The sequence below is a fragment of the Capsicum annuum genome, chromosome 7 (assembly GCF_002878395.1).
Source record: "Capsicum annuum cultivar UCD-10X-F1 chromosome 7, UCD10Xv1.1, whole genome shotgun sequence".
Classification (NCBI taxonomy): Eukaryota; Viridiplantae; Streptophyta; class Magnoliopsida; order Solanales; family Solanaceae; genus Capsicum; species Capsicum annuum.
In genome coordinates this window covers 60,965,966-60,974,537 of record NC_061117.1, presented here as the reverse complement: position 1 = coordinate 60,974,537, position 8,572 = coordinate 60,965,966, and the positions used below count along the sequence as shown (strand labels likewise).

The following is an 8,572-nucleotide window of genomic DNA, read 5'->3' as shown; positions in this document are numbered from 1 at the left end:
AAAACCAAGCCCTACTCGAGATGCATAACAATTAACCACAAACCCATCATTGCCTTCTGGCAAAGTTAGGATTAGTGATGAAGTCAACTTATCCTTCAACTTCTGAAAACTCCCTTCACAAGCATCTTACCAAGAAAATTTAACCTTCTTCTAAGTCAACTTAGTCAAAGAAGTAGCTATCAAAGAAATTTTTTCTATAAACCATTTATAATACCCAGCTAAACCCAAGAAGCTCCAAATATCAAATGGAGTTGTGGGCCTAGGCCACCTCTTCACCATAACAACCTTTTGTGGATCCACCATGACCCAAGAAAGTCACAACATTAAACTAAAACTCACACTTAGGGAACTTGGCATACAACTTTTATTCCTTTAAGGTCTATAACACCACACAGAGGTGATTATCATGATCCACCTCACTCTTCAAATAAATAAGGATTTCATAAATAAACATAATAATGAAAAGATCCAAATACTACTTGAACAATATATTGATCAAGTCCATAAATACTGTCGGAGCATTAGTCATCCCAAATGACATCACCAAGAACTCAAAATGCCTATATCGAGTACGAAAAGCTGACTTAGGGATATCCACCTCCCTAATCTTAAGCTGATGGCATCCAGACTGATGATATGTCTTAGAGAAGAACTTGGCACCTTGTATCTGGTCAAATAATTTATCTATTCAGGGAAGAAGATACTTGTTCTTGACTGTTACCTTGTTCAACTGCTTGTAGTCAATGCACATCTGAAGGAAACCATCCTTCTTTCACACAAACAACACCAGTGTACCCTAGGGGAGATACACTAGGATGAATAAACCCCTTGTCTAAAAGATCCTTAAGTTTCTCCTTGAGTTCTCTTAACTCAGTCAGAGCCATTCTATATAGAGGAATAGAAATCGGGTGAGTGTCTGGAAATAAATGAATACCAAGCTCTATTTTCCTATCCAGAGAAACACTAGGAACATCATCCTGAAATAGCTCTAGAAACTCATTAACTAAAGGGACCAAAGATAAGAAAGGACCTTCTGATTTAGAATCTTTACCCGAACTAAGTGATAAAGACAACCCTTGGAGATTAACCTCTGAGCTCTAAGATATGAAATAAACCTCCCTCTAGGAGCTAACAAACTACCTTCCCATTCTATAACCGATTCACCAGAGAACTTAAAGTTAATCTTGCAAGTTCGATAATCCAAAGATGCTTAATAGGAGCGCAACCAATCCATACCAAGAATTATATCAAAATCTAGCATATCCAACTCAAACAGATCCATCAGGGTCTGCTTGCTACCAATAGATACCATACATACCCTATAGACTCTCTTAGCAATAACCGAGTCACCTATCAGGGTAGAAATAGAAAAATATCCAAAATAAATTATGGATCAAAACCAAAAGGCACAGCTACATATGGAGTCACATAAGAAAAAGTGGAACCTGGATCAAGCAAACAATATACATAATGAGAAAAAAGTTGTAACGTACTACTAACAACATCAAGTGATGCCTCAGATTCCTATAGGGATGCCAAATCATACAGCCTGTTTTGACCAACACTAGAACCAGGAGCAGTAATAGAAGCAAATGCCTCACTACCAGGTGCAGAAGCAGAAGATAAAGCCATAAGAATCTTATTCTCCCCTATAGCAACTTTTGTTAATTGGATAATCCCTAAATCGTTGGCCTACCTAGCCAAACTTAAAGTATTTTTATCTTCCTTCCTCACAATAACCCCGATGAGGACGACCACAAAATAGACAAAAAGGATATAAGGAAATTTACTGAACTCTACTCACCTAAGATTGGGAAACCTGTGCCCAAGAATTGTCACCACCATGATGATCCTTGTCTCTCGAATGATAAGGAGCACTAGCAGAAAAAGAGCCAAAACTCCCCCACTTCTTTTTCTACCATTTACCACTCTTTATACCACCCTGAGATTGAGCACCTCCCAGATCAGTTAACCTGCTCCTTTTTTCCTGCCTATCCCCAACTCTACTTTCTTCTTCTCCTCATCCTCAACTTGCTGCATATGAATAGTCAACTAAGAAATACCCATATTCTTAATCAACAAAGAAGTCTTGCTCTTGAGAATCAAATCTCTATTCAACCCAAAAGCATATTCCTTTACTAACATCCTTCCTTGCCTAAGGTTTAGAAACTTCTCCATCTTAGCTTCCCTCAACTCTTGAGGAAACCGATCCAAGAAGGCATTATAAAAAACCTCCCACAGCCCTTCATCTTCCATATCACCTTTATTTATGTCCCACTCCTCTTACTACTGATAAGAAACATCTTTGAGCTGATAAGATACAAAGTTAACCTCCTTTATATTAGTAACCTGCATCACCCAAAAGATCCTTTCCATCTCATCTAAGAAGCCTTGTGGATCCTCCTCCACCTTTACTGTAAATAAAAGTTAGAGGACTCATCTTTATAAATTGACCAACCCTATAGCCTCAGTAGACAAAGAACCAGTCACACCCTGTCAGCCTGAGCAACAACCAATTGGGCAATAACATGAATAAACTAATAAATTTATATGTTTGTCACATTTTCTTGAGGGACCTAAGGAAAACTATCCAGAATAGGAGAAACTCCAGCACCATCAGGAATAGGAACATGAGATCGAAGATATACTCTAAACGTACGACGTACCCCTTCAGCATTATCCCCAGATGGGATGGAAGAATTTCCTTGTATTACAGATCTAGGAGGCATGATCTGAAAGATGAACAAACAAAGATTAGAGAGGATTCCAGGATTGAGAATTCAAGCCTGAAGATAGAATACCAAGAAAGTAAAACATTCCTAAATGCCTTGTAGTGTCTTTCTTATGAGTGTGACGTGCTTCAAACCCCTAAAAGAGACTCTACTCAACTAGGCTTTATGGACTCCCAAGTGACCACGAACCAAAGCTCTATTACTAACTTGACATGAACAGACCTCGAGCCTTATCATAATAGGCATATCAAGTTCAACTATGATCGGGGACCGCCCCTATTACCTAACCCATCTACCTTTATCCATCCTTTAATGGGATAAATTTCAAACATATAATTGGTACCCATATGACTCATACCATCCCAATATAATTGGTACCCACCACTCATATCTAAGTCTCAACCTTGGATCAGACAATGTCCAGTATATGACTCATCCAAACAAGTTGTAACCACAGTATACAATTTGTACCCATGACCCATATCCCTGGCAGAATGAAATACCAGGAGGATCAAACATTGCCCACCCTACGATCCCTGATATAACTCTTACCAAACCTTTATGATTCATACCCTAGGTTGTACCCATTCTAGTGACCAAAACTTATCTTAGGCATATTTATATGTCCAATTACCAATATTCACCTATATTTGGACTTGTTTTGGGAGCCAAAGTATGTTATTCCTATTGCATTGAAACCTTAATTGTGTTCTATATCTAATCGATGTGATTAGTGATGCAGGGTAAATTTCTAATGGATTTTGGTAAAATCTAATGCATATTATGAAGCAAGTGATGATCGATACTGTGAGTTGATTATATGGAGTATCATGGATACTAGAAGGAGTTAGAAAGCCAGTTGGGAAGGTTGGATCATGTAGCTAAGCAATGAGCTAAAAGTAGAAAGTATTGTGCCTTAGAAAATTAGATGAAGAAAAGTTCCAATAGAGGCAGGCGGTAATCCCATGATGTGGGCTCCAAAACGTTGCCCCTATGTCTTAGTAAAATATTTTAAGGCAAATTCGAGAAAGAGCAGGAAATTAGCACGCAGTGCGGGCCTTATAGTAGCAGAATAGTACGGGCGATGTGGGATCTATATCAGTGTAGTATAGTGGGAGGTGCCTCAACTAGAGCGGCATACTGATCCCTGCGATGCAGGCTCCACTCCACCCATGCATAAATTGGCATAGAATAAAAGCTAACATGAGAAACATAATTGAAACACTTTGGAAAGCACAGAGCGGCGGAAAAATAATAAAATCTTTCTTTTAGGGTTCTTAGAATTTCTTTTGTACTTCTTTACCTCAAGATTAATTTTGCGTATAATTAATTACTTATTTTTTATGTTGAATTCAGACATGAGTGGAAAAATACCCTTGTTTCAGGTTTGAGCCCAAAAGTATGATTACTCTTTGATATTCTTTATAATAGTTTCTTATTGGATTATCATATAGATTGCTCTTAATTTTTTGTTCTTACTATTTTGATGAGTGGCCGACATTAAAGTAAATCAATATTTGTATTTGCATCCAGGAGGAGAATCACAGGATAGAACGAAGAAATTAAGGAGAAAGGTTCTCATCCTTTCTTAAAATAGAGGATTTGAATTAGAATCTAGAATAGGGATATTCCTAGAAGCTTTGTTTGGTTCAATCGTAGGAAGATAGTCATATACATCTAAATGGATTTTTGTAACCCAGCTCAATGATGTAGTTGAATAGTTCATGTAGGTAGAAGATTAGAGGTCGGGAGACCATGATCATGTTATAAACCCTGTGAATCAACAACCTGATAACCAACTAGAATACAATAAGAATAGAGATCTATCAGATTGTTAGAAGTGCCTCAACCCTGAAATTCTCATCATTATTGTTTACAACCATTGCTTGCTTTTCTATTGTCACAAATTGTTATTTCTTATTTATTTACATTTTTATTCAAACTTTCAAAATCATATTTATACTTGACAATACTTAATACCTCCTTGTATAAAACTAAAGTTTGTTAAATTGGTAGTGCATAGTCCTCGTGAGTACGATATCCGGCTGCCTAAGTCACTATATTACTTATACGATTACATATACTTGCATGCGTGTTTGAATGCAATAAGTTTTTAGAGCCGTTGCTGTGGACTAGTACAATTATTAATTTATTAAATTTTTTATTTTTGATATTAAGTTTAAGTGTTAATGACTTATTCTTAGCGGCTAACTTTTTGCAAGTTTGACTGAATACAAGACTGGCGAGAGATAGAGAGTTGGTAGAGCCTTTTTTAGAACCAGAACTAGTATTTTAATGGAGGCAAAGAGCTCATCATCCAATTCAACAGGTTTAAATGGCTGAACAAAGAAATGATCTAGTTGATCTAAATTCCGAACATGTTCCATCTCCGATTATCCTAGTTACTTTTGCTCAAGCAGCTGCTAAACCTGTTTGTGAAGTGGCAATCCTACTCACGAACTATGCAACTAACAGTGTTTGCAAGCCCGACCCAGGTGGTTGATTTGAATTAAATCAGAATATGGTACAGTAGCTGAATTCGACTGTGTAATTTGTCAAATTTTTGAATGAAGACCCATAGCAGCACATATAGGCGTTCCTGGAAATAAGCGATACTTACATTCCTATTGGGGTGAATACTAATTATGTCAGACTGACTCTCTTCCCCTTTTCTTTAATCAAGGAAGCAAAAAGGTGGTTATATGCTAAACCAACACTCTCCATTACTTCATGGGAAGATCTAGCTCGGAAGTTCATTATTTGATTCTTTCCATCAAGGAAGACTTCACATTGAAGAAGCAAGATTTTAAGTTTTAGATAGAAAGAAGGAGAGAATCTCTAAAAAGCTTAGGAGAGATTTAAAAGTATGCTCAGAAATTGCCCTCATCATCATTTGTCTAATGATGTTCTTATTCATACTTTCATTGAGGGGCTAGAGACAAATACCAAGATTCTCTTGGATTCAACAGCAGGAGGACAAGATCTTGAGAAGACTTATGATGAATTGTACACACTGTTGAATCATATTTCACATGGGAATCCTAAATGGCATGCTGACTCGAGGAGTGCTCCTAAGAAAGTTGTAGGGGTGTTAGAGGTAGATCAGTTCACTACTCTATCAGCTCAGCTTACAGCAATGCAAAATCAGATGTTTACTCAGTTTAACAGCATAAAGTTGGGGGTTCTACAAGCAGCATCTATAGCTAATGCAACTCAACAAGTAAATTCTTGGTGTGAGGTTTGGGGAAGTAGTGAGCATGTAGCAGATGCTTATGCGGTTAATCCAGATTCTATTAATTATGTGGGAAATGTGAATCATCCAGGATAATAGAACTTTCGTAACACATATAATCCCAACTAAAGGAACCATCCTAATTTCTTATGGGGTGGAAATCAAATACAGAACAATAATCAGTTTAAGGGGTCAATGCCACAGAATCAACAGTAGCAACAGGTGCAAAATAATATAGCCACTACTTAAATGAGCAATATAAAGGAGATGTTGAAGCAGTTTTTAGCTAATCAAGCATAGATAGCAGCAGATTTAAAAAGTCCAAAGGCAGATATAAAGACTCAGCAGTTGATTACAAGGAATCTGGAGTTGCAACTCAGTTAGATTGTGGGATTGCAAAACATAAGACATTAAGAAGGCTTACCTAGAGATATAGAGGCGAATCCAAAGTAGGTAAATACAGTTAAAATGAAGAGTGGGTTGCAGTTAAAGAAGGTGGTACCTGAGCAGGATAGTCCCACAACTACTAATGATGATCCTAAAGCTAATGAGGAGAAATAGGTTAAACAAAGAGTTGCAGGTTGATGAAATTCAAGTGGCAAAGAATATTATACCTTTACCCTTTCATCAAAGGTAGTGAAAGCACCAAGAGAATAAAAGTTATAAAAAGTTGTTGGATCTTCTAAAGACGGTTCATGTAAATCTGCCTCTTGTTGATATTGTACAGAGTATTCCAAAATATGTAAAATACCTAAAAGAAATAGTTTCAAATAAGAACTAATTAATATAGTATGCTACAGTTACACTTACTAAGAACCGATTAATATAGTATGCTACAGTTACACTTACTAAGGAGTGCACATCCAAGATAAAGCTGCAGGATCTAGGTAGTTTTACTTTGTGGATCACTATTGGGCAGACCATCAGTGCCTGTGGATTATGTGACTTTGGATCAAGCATCAATCTCATGCCTATATTTGGGTTCTAAAAGATGGGTCTTAGGAGTTCCAAACCCATGACCATTGTTTTGAAGTTGGCTGACAGGTCCCTTGCTAGGCCGAATGGAATTAATGAAGATGTCTTAGTGAAAGTGGGATCACTAATCTTTCTAGTAGACTTTGTAATTCTTGATTTTGAAGCTAATCTGGTTGTTCCATTTATTTTAGGGCGACCATTCCTAGCAATAGGGCAGCTACTTATTGATGTGGCTGCAGGAAAGATAACTATGATAGTGCATGACAAAGTGGAGGTTTTTGATGTATACAAGGCATTGAAACTACTTGCTATATATGAGGAGTTGTCTGTAATATCTGTTATAGACCTTGAGTCTGGTCTTAGGTTGTTATTGTTAGATGTTCCACTTGAAAAAGCTTTAATGGGCCATGATCTTTATGGAGATGTGGAGGAACTTGAATTGGTTCAAGTCATGAATTTGGCATTTGTTGAAATGAGAATACTACCTTTTGAGTCATTGAACAGGCCCATTAGCCCATCGCTCGAAGTTTCAATAGATGAAGCTCAAAAATTAGAGCTTAAGATTCTTCCTCCTTACTTAAAATATGTTTACCTTGGTGACAATGATACTTTGCCTATTATTTTGTCTATAGGTTTATCTAATGTGCTGGTAAGGGAAGCTATGGCAGACTTGAAAAGAAGAAAAAAGGTGATTGGGTGGCAGATATTTGACATTACTAGGATAAATCCAGCTTTTTGCATGCACAACATATACATGGAAGAATGTTACAAACCAAGGGTGCAATAACAACGAAGATTGAATTCGTTGATGAAGGAAATGGTACGAAAAGAAGTCATTAACTAGCTTGATAGTGGGATTATTTACCCAATTTTCGACAGCAAGTGGGTAAGCCTAGTACACTGCGTCCCAAAGAAAGGTTGGATGACTATGGTTGCCAATGAATCTAATAAGTTGATTCGTACTTACATGGTAACTGGATTGAGAATCTGTATCGACTATCGAATGCAGAATGAAGCCACAAGAAAGGATCACCATCCTATCTCGTTCTTTAATAAAATATTGGGACAAGTTGGCAGGGCAGGAGTACAATTGCTTTTTGGATGGATATTAAGGGTATAATCTGATCTCAATAACATCAGAAGATTAATAAAACACCTCTTCTACATGCTCATATGGAACATATGCGTTCAGATGTATGCTTTTTATCCTATACAATGCACCTGCAATATTTCAGAGATGCATGATGGCAATTTTCTATGACATAGTTAAAGAATTTTTAGAGGTCTTCATGGATTAATTCTCTATTTATGGTAGCTCTTTTGAAGTATGCTTATAGAATCTAGATCGAGTCCTAGCTCATTGTGAAGAGACAAATCTTACACTGAATTGGGAAAAATGCCACTTTTTGGTCAAGAAAGGAATAGTCCTTGGCCATAAAGTGTCATGTAAAGGACTTGAAGTAGATAAATCCAATGTGTAAGTGATTGAAAAGCTGCCATATTCGGTAACAGTGAAGAGAGTGCAAAGTTTCTTAGGGTACGTGCGCTTCTACAGGCATTTTATTCAAGATTTTTGAAGATTGTAAGGCCTATGTGTAAATTGTTTAAAAAAGAAGCTAAATTTGATTTTGGG

General features: G+C 37.0%; 1 non-coding gene across 1 annotated transcript; it reads right to left on the bottom strand.

The window, feature by feature from the left end:
• Positions 1 to 5,519: 5,519 nt before the first annotated feature.
• LOC124886172 lies at positions 5,520 to 5,627 on the bottom strand. The gene has a single exon (XR_007043258.1). It is a non-coding gene; the product is annotated as a small nucleolar RNA R71 (small nucleolar RNA).
• Positions 5,628 to 8,572: the final 2,945 nt, after the last annotated feature.